General features: G+C 48.5%; 1 long non-coding RNA gene across 1 annotated transcript in view; it reads right to left on the bottom strand.

Annotated features, from left to right (window-relative positions):
• The window catches only part of LOC144341544 (uncharacterized), a 98,488-nt gene extending 85,442 nt beyond the window's left edge, over positions 1-13,046 (bottom strand). The window contains exon 1 of the long non-coding RNA XR_013418545.1: positions 12,821-13,046. This is a non-coding gene — a long non-coding RNA (uncharacterized LOC144341544). The remainder of the gene's footprint in view (positions 1-12,820) is intronic.
• Between the last annotated feature and the right edge of the window lie 274 nt (positions 13,047-13,320).

Raw genomic sequence — 13,320 nt, 5'->3', positions numbered from 1 at the left:
ATTGTAAACATCAAATCAGCAGCCACATTCTATCCGTTGCACCTCTGCTGTTTTTTTCGAAGTGGCTCATCAGCCTCAGTATCTCTGCCCCAGTTCAGCCCTCACCTCCTCATATTCGCCCTGCTGCAATAGCCTCCTTGGGGCCTCCCGGCCTCCTGTCTCCTGCCTTTCCAATGCGGCCCCAGAAATGCTTACCTGAACCATGGGGCAGATTCTTTCCTCCCCTCCAGCAACTCCCCTTTGTTACAGGGTGAAGCTCGGACTCACCAGTCTGCCTTCAGCATCCTTTCTCCATGTCATCACCCACAGACCCCAGGCCCAAGCCCAGAGCACTGAACAGAATGGTCTGTGTGTCATCTTTGCACAGGTCTTCTTACTGCTCTGCACAGGGCCATAGGGCTCTTCCACTCACCAGTGACTTTGGGCAAGTACTTGGCCATTTTGTGCTTCCTCTGCTCCATCTATAGAATGGGATAATAATGGCCTTCCTATCTCCCAGGGTCTGGCTGGAGGTCAAATGAGGTAAGGCCTGTAGAGTGTTTAGAAGAGTGCCTGGAACAGGAAATGCTCAGTGTTAAGTAGCACTAACAATTATGAACTTTGTCCACCTGCTTTTCGCAGCCGAGGCACCTAAGTCAAAGTGTGGGTGAAGGTTCAAGGGAAGGTGATACACATTGGACCCCATCCCCACCAAACTGCACATGCCCTGAGCGGCCTCACCACTCTTGGCTTCCACTGCAAGCCCGATACAGTGGGTGGAGCTTCTGGTGGGCACCACACTGAATGGATTGCAGGACATCTCTGGAGAATGGGCCAGGACTGTGGAACAGGGCAGATAGGGCGCTGCATGGGGAGAGACATCTGGAGCACATCTTTTCCAAGTCGAGGGCTGGGGCTGGAGGAATCTGTGGACCACAAAGCCCTCATCTGCTTCTGTCTGGTCCCCAGGGAGGCTAGGTGCATTCCTGTGGTCCGGGGTTTCCTGGCTCAGACCTCCCTGCCCTTCCTTTACACCGCCCATCCATTGGCCTCCCTGCAGGGGTGTGCCAACCCCTCAGCCGATGCGCCTCTCTGCACTCTGGCCACACCTCTCCAGCTCCAGGTGGATAGCTGGAGCCTAGCGCCCCCAGGGAATGGCAGGGGTGGGACAGGCAGGCAGGGGTGGGGCAGGCAGGCATAGATGGTTCTAACTTCATCAGCCTCACCACCGGGAAACCATTATCAATAAGCCCTGCCTTGCATCTCGCCTGTACTCCTGCTCCAGCCTTTGGGGCTGCTTCCTTTCGCTCGCAGGGGATGAGAAGCAGGTGTTCCCAACTCCTGGAACCGCTCCCTGCATGGTTTGCCACCACGACCAACCCAATGGAGGCTCCTCGAGGGGAAGACGTCCTGTGGACAGAGGGCTTGCAGCCAGTGCAGGAGGGAGGCTCCCGGTGAGGCTGTGCAAAGTGCATGGGATTCTCTGCCTCGCCAGAGCAAGAGGGTCATTCCACACAAATTCGAGCCTCGCTTTAGAATTTGAAATATGATGGGGGAGGGAGGAACGCTCAAATCTGTCGCTACAGAGCTTCAAAACGCCTCCTCACTCTAAGAACTAACTTCAGTCACTTGGAGATGCAAAGTTGGAAGCCTGGGGTTGGAGCATCAGTACTGCTACTTATAAGCTATACAGAGCCAGTCTTGCCCTATTTGAGCCTTAGTTTCTTCACGTGCAAAATATATAATGTCCCCTGTCCTGTCTCTTTTGGAGGTTCTACGTTTATTCATTTGTTCAGCTATGAATTAAACAATTTTCCAATGCCAAGCCTCACCAGGGCTGCTGGGAGGCCTCAGAAGGGCCCCCTCGTGCCTCTGGGAACTCAGTCTAGCTGCTCTGATAACCATACAAGTTCATAGTTGTGAAAAGGTTTTGTAAAAGTAGTACCAAACTACTAGCATCATTAACATGAAATGCTTAGCATTGAAAGCCATTATACTGCTGAAAAGAGCAAAATATATATTAGGTGAGTGCTTCTCAGAATTTAATGTGCATTTGAATCTCCTGGAGATCTTGTTAAAATGCAGGTTGCAATTCAGAAGGTCTGGGCTTGACCTGAGATTCTGCATTTTCGGCAAGCTGTCAGGTGATGGCATTGCTACTGGCCGGACTGGGGAACATATATTGCATAGCAAGTTCTTAGGTTAATGCTGAACCATCACTGCTCATTAAACCCAAAATACAAGTTGGCTTATCAGGTCAGCTGATTGCAGAATTTGGCAGAAGGGGAACATAGAATGGGTAATTTTTGATGGGGCGGGGTGCCCGAGACTGGGCAGGTTCTGGCATACAGGGCCTCCCTGAATAGTGGCTACAGAGGATGGCCTATGCATGCATAGTTGCTTTGCAGAGTGAGACACAGGGACATTGGAGGGAAATGGAGTTCGAAGAAGGGAACAGGTGAACCACTTCATGTGCTCCTCAGTCATGTCTAGAATGCGTTGTGGAAAGGCAGGTTTGCCCCAAGTGTAAGAGGCAGATATGGTCTGAACACAAACCTTGGGTACTTCTTTTGGAGTACCCTCTTCTCCCCACAAGCATTCAAGGGGAGGAAGGTGATCTTTTGGTGAGTCTCAATTGAAACTGTTGGGGTTGAGGAAATTACCAGGCATAAGCCAGAAGTATCCTCATGATGAGGTATCAACTCATGGAGCCTGAGGCAGGGAACACAGTCAGGCCTCAGGGGAAGCCGACTGGAGACTGATCTCTTCCTCAGGCCCTCTCTCTTGTCTCTTGTATTGTTTCTCTTTGTGTATTCTCCAAAGTGTCTACTGGAAGGCTGCAGAGAGGGACCAAGGAAGTCACCAGAAAGAGAGAGTTAATAAGTGTTAGGATCATAAATCTGACCTTGAAAGACACAGACCACTCAGAGACATACTCCCGCTTTATGATAGGAGTAGAGTTTGAGCACCTGGAAGATTCTGTTCTTCACTTGATGAATTTTTTGCTCCAAAAATAAAGCCCATAAACTTGTTCAACAGCTGGAATTTTCCCTGTGAAGAGAGTACCTCGTCTGGCAGTTGACTTAAGCAGTTATTTGCAGCCTATAATTTTCACAAAAACAGTAGGGTGTGCCTGGCGGGAGATACAATCCCACTGAAAGAAAACAATGAGAAAACTTTGGAACAAAAGATGCTCTGATTCCATTAGAAAATCATCGACAATTCAGGGTCAAGGCCAACAAAGACGTGGGAAGTTTTCAAGCAGACTTTTGAGAAGTTGGGAGAACTGTGCTTCGCAGGGACTGAAGAATGCAGCCTGCAGGATCCCTGGGTGGGAGAGGGATGCTAGAGGCAGGGAGGCCAGTGAAGGGGTGGCTACAGAAGTCCAGGTGAAGAAGTTCTGAGGTCTATGGAAGTGGCAGCTGTGGCCCTTAGGAAGAGGGATCCAGGTGAAAACCTGCATAGGAAGAGCCAACAGGGCTGGGTAATCAATAAACAGAGGAGGATGAGGGTGCAGGAGACATCAGCAATCATGGGGTGCCAACCCCAGTAACTGAAAAATACAGTCCAGGCACTGAGGAGAGGGCACAAAAGGATGGACAGATTTTAATGTGCTGGAAAGACTTTGGGGTCAGTAGCAACTTGAAAGTAGTCTTCCATTTTTTATGCACAAGCAAGTCCTATATGTTCCTGGGAGAAAGATGAAGTGAATGAAAAGTGTACTGTCTAGTGGTCTTAGCACTGAAGCTTTCCTTGCCTCCAAATAACATGAATCTAGCAGATCACATGGCACTCCAGAGAACCCACCAGCATACCCATGAGGCCAAAAGCAACTTGTGAAGCAGCCCCTGGAGAGGATTGCAATTCTTTTCCCACAGGCTGGGGTTCATATTTGAAGCTACGAAAGGTTTCCCCTGCCTCTCGCTGCTGCTGGTATGCCTAAGGCAAGTGCAGTAACTTAGGGACATCTCTTGAGCCTTGGCTGAGCTGCTCTGGAATATGACTGACTATCTCTTTGAATGGTTCCAAAGCTTTCCAAAGTGCATGTTGCTTGTGTGATGTATTAATCAAGGTTGCCTAATGTTAGCTCATGCAACAGAAATATCTCAAATCTCAATGGCTTCATGCAGAAGAGGTTTATTTCTTACTCACAGAAAGTCCACAGTGAATATTTCTGGTCAAGCTACTCTTGCACTGCTCTCCTCAAATGGGAACTTGGGCATTTCCCTCAAATGGGAACTTGGGCCATTTTTGTGGCTCTGCCATCTTGGATCTTTTCCTATTTTATGGCCAGGCTTCTAAGTGCCATGTAACCATCCAACTTATATTTCAAATCAAAACTTCCCAAATATATCCTCCAAATTTGGTTTAAAAAATCCACATGATGGATTTTTAGGAAAGAACTTAGTATTTCTTTATGCAGAAAAAAAGTACTTCAAGGAGGAAATAAAACTTTTGAAACTTGGTGTTATGAAACTGTCCACTCTTCTCTCCTGTACAAATGAGGCTAGGTTATCAGTGAGCATCTAAACACCTGGATAAAAGGCTTCAGAAAAGCCATTTGGCCAGTGCCTTCTTCCCAGGAAGTCACAGGCTGAGGTTCCATTCACTGAGCATCTTTTCTCTTCCAAGTCCTTTCCTATGCACATAACCTATGTTATGTCTAATTTCAAAATACTGCAATGCATTCATTAATATGCCCATTTGCACAGAGGAGCAAACTGCTCCAGAGAGGTAAGGCAACTTGCTCAAAGTCACAAAGATCTTGTTATGTAGCAGTGCTGGGATTTGATCCCAGACAGTCTGGCTCCAAGACCCACACTCGTTTCATGACATAAGCCTGCCTTGTCAGTGATCAAAACAAGACAGAACAAAACCAGAACCAGCAAAAGAGATGGCAGTGGCTTCAGAGGCATCATACCCTTTCCTGCAATCCATGGCAAATGGTAAATATTAGTGATCTGGAGCCATCTCACTCCTTTGATAATAACTTCTGCTCTAGGTTCCCAATGACAGTAATTGAGGCTATAATTCCCATTTCCTGCATCAACTATGAGTACATACAGACTGCAAAGCTGTGCGAAAACCAGCTGCCCTTTGCAGCAAGAGGTAGAGTTACATCAGACTCTCTGCTCACAGCCTTCTCTGCATTTACCAGCTCCAACCAAGGCAGCAGTAACACACTTGGGGCCTCACAGTGAAAGGGGACTTCCTGGTGGTGCGCCAGAGCCAGCTTTTACCAGCTTATACGGGCCAACTGTGCACATCTCTTCCCAACTTGGTGTTAAATGTCATCACGTTGTGAGCTTTAAAATGACCATAGTGGGAGAATTTACCCCACAGGAATTGGTAAATGTTGTCTATCTGAGCCTTTTTAAAAACCCAACGACCTAGGTGATAATATTCTTGAGAAAGGTGGGGGTAGGGGACAGATGTGCAGTTGAGGAATGACAGAAAATAATAATAATAAAGCAGTCAACATGAATCAAGTACTTACAATGTTCCTGGCACTGTGCTGAATTCATAAGACATTATCTTATACAAACCATAGGAATCATATGATGTAGATACTATTATTATCTACATTTAAAAGGAGAAAACTAGAGTTCAGAAAGGTTGAGTAACATAGTCAGCAAGCCAAGATTCAAACACAGGATTTCAAACTCCAATAACTCTGCCCTTTAAACATCACGCTGTGCTTCTTGGCATAGCAGTGCTTCTGGGATGCGGTCCATGGCGCCCTGCTTCAAAAGCACCAGGGTTAGCTTACTAAAATGCAGATTCCAGGGCCTTGCCCTTTCTGTACTGAGTCCGAACCTTTGGGGTGGGGTGTAAGAGTTTAGATTTGTATCAGGCTCTCTGGCTGATTCTGCTCCCTAATGGTTGCAAGCCAGGACCTGTGGGTTAAGAACTGGCCTCCAACAGGGCTCTTCCCACAGCTTCCCATAAAATTCAGGGGGAATCTGGCCAGAGAGTCAGTCTAGGACTTGGGTGGGGTTGGAGGAGTTGGCCCGAGAGCCCAAGGCTAGGGAGTCCAGGCCAATGCCAGCTCCTTCCCAGAGGCAGGCCAGTTGTCAGGTTCTGCCACTCAGTGGGCAGCAGGACAATGCAGCACAGGGAGCTGGTCTGGGCTCAGGGGCTGGATACCCTGGGAGCTGTTGGGGGTCTTTGTTTTACTGTCACGAAGAGTTGTGGGTTGAGATCTCAATTTTTCAGTGAATTTTAGTATGCGAACCAAAATCTGTTTTGTATTATTTTCTTCTTTGAATGGAGTTTTCCACATTTTGGAATAATAAAATCACCTTGGCAGGACAGTCAAGCAACCTAAATAAAAACACTACCAATAAAATGGCATTTTACTAACTTTAAGCAAAGCAAATGTCATATTCTACAAGGAAAGGGAGCCCATCTAGCCATGACTGTGATGAGAGCCAGCCCGCTTCTCAAAAGCAGTGCCTGCCTGCCCTGCCCCGCTAGGATTCATGGTACTCGCTCACTTGCTCTCTCTCAAATGCGTTCTTCCACCATGACTTCAGAAGTCATGAAGAATGATTCTGAAGACACCTAGGCTCTCCCCAAACCAGGCCCAGCTCAGGTCTTGACTGGCTCACAGCAACCATTTCTTCCATTGCGCTTACCCCAGTCTCTGCAGGGCACCACAGCAGCAACATTATAGACTCGAACCCACCTGTGGTCCAGGGTTGCCCTGGGATGACTGGGACATCTCTGCCTGACCGGGGTGGGGCTTGACACTCCACCATTAACATAGAGAATTTGGATGAATGCACCATCACAGTGACCATGCAAATCTCAGACATGTATACCTTAATGGGAATATATTTAGCAGAGCTCTTATTGAGAGCCAGTTTAACTCAGGGAGAAGACAGAACACCTGAGGACTTAGGATACATGGGGAAGAGAGAGATGCTGGGAGCCTGCAGAAAACACTTGCCAGGAAGTATTTCTGAGCTCTCTACATGAAAGAGGGGCCCATAGACTTGCTTGGGAATAACTCTTGCAAGGTGAAGTGGGGTGTAGAATAGATGAACAAGATTTTCCCGGAGCTGCTCATTGTCGAAGCTGAGTGACAGGTACATGGGTATGGTTTATGCTATTCTATTTTTGCAGGTGTTTAAAAGTTTCTATAATAAAAAGTTAGGAAACAAAAAGGGGCTCATGGATAGAATCTATATCCCTATCCCAGGCCCCTGCTGCCTGGAAGGCTGGAGGGTGCATGTCACAGTGGCATAGAGCCAACAGGGAAAGGATGTCCCAGCCCCAGGGCCCCAGCTGCCCAGGCCACTTCATCTTCTGTCACACTCAGCTCCAGACACTGAGGCCTCAATTAGCCAATCCATCCATCCATCCATCCATCCATCCATCCATCCATCCATCCCTCCATCCCTCCATCCATCCATCCATCCCTCAACTCATAAATACATATTTACTGTTCTCCTCCCTCAAAGCCTACCCCATGCCAGGCACCAGAGTCCAGCAAGCCACAAGACAGTCATGCTCCCTGGCTACATGCCCTCGCAGACAAGCTGAGGGAAAGAGACAATCAACATATGAATGAATGAACATATGAACAAATACTTGAAGTCATTTCAGACTGACAAGGGGCGTAAGGGAATAAACAGGAGGATAGGAAAGAGAGGGAGAGGGAGGCTGCTTCTGCTAAGGGGGTCACAGGTGGCCTGTCTGAAGAGTGATGTTGGAGCAAGGACCTGAGCAAAGGGAGTCAGTGACAAAGCAGCTGGGAAAGTGTTCCAGGCAGAGGGAACAGCAGGTACAAAGGCTCTCGGGCAGCAGTGTGCTTGGTGGGCAGCGGGGGCCCAGGGGCGGGGGCAGTGGGAGTCTGAAAAGAACAAGGAGGCCAAAGCAGCTGAAGTGCATTAAGCAGGAGGGAGGAGTAGAAACTAACTCAGGGAGGGATCTGGGAAGGGCAGATCACAAAGGCGCTTGCAGACTCAGTGGGAGTTTGGATTTTACTCTGAGTGGAGCAGAAGAAATGCCACAGACACTCTTGTTTTCAGTGAAGAGAGGAGACATTCAGGAGCAAGAGTGCACAGGGCCTCCTTTTTGGGCTGCAGAGCTGGTTCATCAGATGGGGTCAGGCCCTAGGGACATGCCCTCCTTCAGTAGTCCACAGGCCATGAGTTCAGTCTCCAAACACAGGGCCATGCCCAACAGAAGTGAATAAAGGACCCTGGGAGCCTCCCTGGACAGCTTCCCACCCCACCCCACTGCTCCTGCAGCACATGGGGGACCCTGCTGCCCACACGCCCAGCCCTGGCTTCCTCATGCCTCACTGGAAGGGACCCCTCTCGAAGCCCACTCATACACTCACTGCACACCCATGCCCTCACCTCCTGCGTTTTCCATGTCTTCTTTGTGCTTTCCTCTACCTGGCCTATGTGGTCAACAAGTAGCTGTTCTTAGAATCCATCATGAATTCTGGTTGTCCCATGAAGATTTTCCCAATCACTGAAGCGAAGAGGGGCTGCTACCCTCATCCACCACTGCCTGACATTGTTCCTCAACTCTTTCGTGACACGTGTCATGACCTGCCTGTCATGCAGACCCAGGCGGGGAGATGAGACCTGTCTGCACATCAGTGGCTCGAGGGAAGGGACTGTGCCCATTACCCCTCTGGTCCTCCCAAGGGGCTCCCTCTTCACATTTAATCCTGGTGGTACCTTCTGGGCATCCAGGCAGCTCTAGGTGCCCCTTCTCCATGCTCACACCACATCCAGTACTTGCCACCCTAGAGCACTGGTCTCGTGCCTCCATAATAACTGGGAGCTTCTCAAGAAAGAATGGCAACACACTGATGATGGCTGATAAATATTGAGTATTTCTTATGTGCTAGGCCCCGCACTAAGTGCATCTTATCCCATGAGATAAGATGAGGTGGGTAATATTGTTAACCAGCTTAAAGATGGGGGACCTGAAGCTAAAAGTGTCTTACCAAAACAAACAGCAGTGACCGGCAGAGCCAGAATTTGATTCAAAACTTGCCTGAGCACTGAGATCCTGTTCTTGCTGTATGGTACCTCCCACACCCAACTCAAGGGCAGAGAAGGTGTAAATCACTTTTGTAACCCAGGGCCTGGCACAAGTCACCAGGAGTCCTGGAGGCTCATGACAAACATCTCCCTCCTGGCTGCCCAGCCCAGAGTCAGGCCCTGTCCTGGGGAAGTGGCCAGCAGAAAGGCCATGTTTACCCAGGTGCCAGGTGTAATGGGTGGGGTGGGGCGGCCTCAAAGGCTGGGCATCTTCTCACAAAGAAGAGGCTTTCTTCGAAAAGAAAGGGTTGGGCTGATAGCCAGAAGTGCAGCCAGGAAGAGATAGCCCAGTTCAAAGAAAGCAGTCACAGGTAAAAACTCTTGAGAACAAAGGTAGGACAGCTGCTGTACAAACCAGCCTGTGTTCCAGCCAGCCCAGCTCACCCTCAAGAACAGCCTCTGCACCCTGCCAGTGTGGCCAGGGAGGAGACTTTGCCATGGGGACCAGCCACCCCTCAGGAGCAGGGCATCCCGGATACCCTGGGAAGTCTTAGCTCCATCTCCAGGGAACAAAGGCCCAGTCGTCATGTTGCAGGTGAAATTTCTTCTGAGTGGATGGGCTCAGAGAGGCTGAGTAACTTGCTTAAACTTGCACAGTTTTTAAGAGCCAGAGCCCAGATATAACAAACCATAAGGTTGGCTCCAGCTAACTATATACAGGTAGTTTTATGTTGTCATCTGTTCTTCCAAGCAAGGTTACCACTTATGTAGGCATTAAATAATGTTAGTGCATGGTCTAGCATGAATTGAAACTTGCTGGAAACATACCTTATGCTTTGTCATCATCATTGCTGCCATCATTTAATACTTACGGAATATTTACGGTGTGCTAATCACCTTGCATATATTATTTCATTGCCACCTCACAATGACTCATGAAACAAATGTTACTATCCCCACTTTATAGATGAAGAAATCAAAGCTCTGATAAGCTCCAGCACATGCCCAAAGCCTCACATGACCAGGTGGCAGAGCCAACCTTCCCATTTATCAACAGTGACAGCAGCACTGGGACTGCCATGAAGGCAGCTGCTTGCTCTGCACTGAGCTAGAGAAGCCACAAGGGCTGCTGCTCTCTGTAAGGCAATCTCAAAAATGCAGGCCTGAATGGAGCTCTGAATCAAGGGGTCCAGGTCTGAGAGCTCTGAGCACAGGCCTGCAGGGAGGACAGGGGTTAGGTCGACAGGGGATTTCGGAGCCTAGCAAGCAAGAGTTGGGCCCAAGAGACAGTGACCAATCCCTCCCTGTCCCAGGTCATCTTTGCTCCGCCAAGAGGTCTCCTGGCACCCCTGAACCCCCATTTAGCCATCCTGACCATGCCCACCTGTATCAGAGGCTGTCCTCAGCAGTCCTCTCAACCGAACACCTGAATGGCAGTCAGAGACACTGCTGGCTTTGTACCATCAACCCAGACCACACACTGCAGTCTGCCTAATGCCAGGAAGCTACCCAGATATTTGTAGAAGCTTCCAGAAAAGTCAGTTAAGAGCACAGCTTTATCACTGGCCATCAGCCAGTACAGGATTTGAATCCTGGCTCTGTCACTTATTAATGTATTATGCTGGCCAAGTTATTTAACCTCTCTGTCCCTCAGTTTCCTTGTCTATAAAATGGGAATAATAATAATACCTACACCCAAGACTTACTAGAGAGATTAAATGAGATCACACATGTGTGGTTCTTAACATACTTCCTGGAACACAGTAAATGTTAAACAAACAAATAATAAAGCTAGTTAATTTTGATCCAATCTGACCCTGACATGTGTCCCATAAAGTAACTGGCCAAATAGCACTGGTCTGGAAGTCAGAAATCTCAAGTCTGAGTTTAGCCAAAGGACCATACATCTCTGGGCCTCAGCTTTCTCTCCTTTAAGATGGAGATGTTGTCACCACCCCTAGTCAATATTTAACAAAAGTATCTATGCTGCTGATGCATAAGAAAGATCTTCAAAAAATCTGAAGCCTCAAAGCCTGGGTTAAAGACAGGCCCGGGGCTGGGGCATCTGATATAACTGAGAAGCCGAACTAGTGAAGAAAGCAGCCGAGAAGCCGAACTAGTGAAGAAAGCAGCCTTGTTTTTAGTCTGATTTGCCACCAATATGCACATTCAGGTAATTTGCTCCATAGCAAAGAGACTTCCTCCTGGTCCCGACATCCTCCGGCTAGAGGCTCCTCTCTCCCGCTGAGCCTCCTCAGCCCAGAACAGTGTGTGAACCCATCACTGAAACCTTTGCCTTCTTCGTAACTTCAAGCCAGGTCCAAACTGGAATGTGACAGCCAGAACACTAACTGAATGGTCCAAATTGACACAGATACTTGCTGCACCTCAGGGTGGAAATCTTTGCAAGAATGTGAGGCTTCTGTAAACACCAAACACTGAGTGTGGCATTGTACAAGGAGAACCGAGAGGGTGCTCATGACTCCGCGGTCCTTTCCCCCCAGATCTTCGGGGCATGGCACGCAGAAAAAGGATGCTAATGGGCAAGGCAGAGGAGATTGAGTGGGCCCTGGAGAAGAGGGCAGATGTGTATTCATGCTGAGTGCTGGGCACACAGTGGTGAATATGACCATCTAGTCCTCACAGAGCCCATGGTCTGGCAAGGCCAGTCACTGTGTGGTGTCAGTCAGTGTCTCAAAGCAGGACACACTCACAGGGTGCCCGGGGAGAGAGTAAAGCAGGAGAACGGAGCAGACTTGAGAGTCAAAAAAAGGCTTCCTGGAGGAAGTGATGTTTTTCTGAGAGGTTAACCAGGCAGAGACGGGTTGTGGGGAAAACTGTGGGTGGTAGGATGCCAGTTATGTTACCTGAGCTTATTTTAAAATGCCCACCCTGTTAGAATACAGCAGGGCCAGGCGCGGACACAGCTCCTTGCAAACGAAGCAAGCATATGGCCTTGTTATCTGCAACCTCAGAGGGTAAGAAAAGGCAGCTTCTCACCCTCTGTCTGCAAACAAAAGGGAGGCCTCACGAGGCTGCCTTGTGGGGTTGTCTCTGAGGCATTCTTGGCTCAGAGATGGAGGCATGCTGAAGCATCTCTGAGTAGTGATTGAACATTTCAGGTTTGCCTTTGGGGCAATTCCTCTGCAGAAGCTAATGTGGAGTTCTCACAGAGCAGTTCCACATTTCAGACTTCTGTCTTTCACACGTTAGACAAAACAACACAAGCCTGTGCATCTGCCGCTGCTATTTGCCTGTGGGCCCCTGTCCAGTATTACATATTACCATCTTGTTCACTGCTCACAGTGAATGGCATTTTCATAGCCACTTCTATAATTATTAAATTTCTTGAGGCCTTCTATTTCCAGCGCTGATAAGAGTGCGAAGGGGCTGTCAGAGATGATGAATAAGCTCAAGTACATTCAATCAAAAAGAATGTGTTTCCCTGAAGAGGGTCCTGTTCGTGACTCCATTCTGGCCCTGTGTGAGCCACGGAGGCTGGTTTGGTGTTGAATAGCCTTTCTCAAAGGGTGCTCCTGGAGCTCCAGTTTCACGCCATGCTAACATGTGTTTTGTGAGAATGGGATCCCAAGGTCAAATTTGTTTGGGAAATGCATGATTTAACAATATTGTACGGGCTTCCTGGCTTTGGTGCTTCTCAGAGCCTTTCCTATGTGGCTGGGTGTTGAAAATCTCTAGGAGGAGGACACAGCACCAGGCATGGTCCGGACTCTCCTGACTGTAAGAATAAAATGGTCCATTGCTTTTCTACAGATGTCATAACAAAGTACCACAAACGTTGCCTGTGGCTTAAAACAATAGAAATGTGTTACCTCATAGTTTGGAGGCCAGAAATCCAAAATCAAGGGATTGGCAGGGCCGTGTTCACTCTGAAGGTCCCAGGGAAGAATCCACTCCTGCCTCTTCCCGCCTTCTGGCAGGTGCTGGCAATCCTCAGCCTTCCTTGGCTTATAGACGCATCACTTCCATCCCTGCCTCTGTCATCACATGGCATCCTCCCCGTGTCTCTGTGTCTTCACACGGCCTGCTAATGAGGACAATGGTCATTGGATATAGGGCCTACCCTAACCCAGCATGACCTCGTCTTAACTTGGTTACACCTGCAAAGACCCATTTTGCAAATAAGGTCACATTTACAGGTACCAGGCATTAGGATGTGGATATATCTTTTGGGAGGATATTATGGAACCCACTATACATAAGCTAGAGAAAAATGAAAAAGCAGGAAGCAGTACATGAGGTGGCTCAGTGTACAGACTTTGTAGTCAAATTCCCACCCTTGCAATTGCTATGATTTCCAGCAAGTTAGTAA

Source organism: Macaca mulatta, chromosome 6 (genome assembly GCF_049350105.2).
Source record: "Macaca mulatta isolate MMU2019108-1 chromosome 6, T2T-MMU8v2.0, whole genome shotgun sequence".
Classification (NCBI taxonomy): Eukaryota; Metazoa; Chordata; class Mammalia; order Primates; family Cercopithecidae; genus Macaca; species Macaca mulatta.
Note: the sequence above shows the minus strand (reverse complement) of the source record. Positions and strands in the feature narration are given on the sequence as shown.